This window comes from Octopus bimaculoides, chromosome 8, assembly GCF_001194135.2.
Source record: "Octopus bimaculoides isolate UCB-OBI-ISO-001 chromosome 8, ASM119413v2, whole genome shotgun sequence".
NCBI classification, from domain to species: Eukaryota; Metazoa; Mollusca; class Cephalopoda; order Octopoda; family Octopodidae; genus Octopus; species Octopus bimaculoides.
This window is the reverse complement of record NC_068988.1, coordinates 27042379-27042621: the sequence shown is the minus strand read 5'-3', so window position 1 is coordinate 27042621 and position 243 is coordinate 27042379.

The window sequence follows — 243 nt, the reverse complement described above, 5'->3', positions numbered from 1 at the left end:
TATTTAAACATCATTAGCAATAAATAATGACGGCAACAAAAATAACCGAACAAACAAGACAAAAAACAAAAAAAAAACAAAAACAATTATCATTATAAATGTTAAAACGATGTAAGTTTGTTCTCTTACGACTACCACCATCGCTTTCTTCCCCCCTACTTATAACTATCATCATCATCATCATCATCAGCATCACATTCACCACCACCACCACCACCACCACCACCACCACCACCACCACCA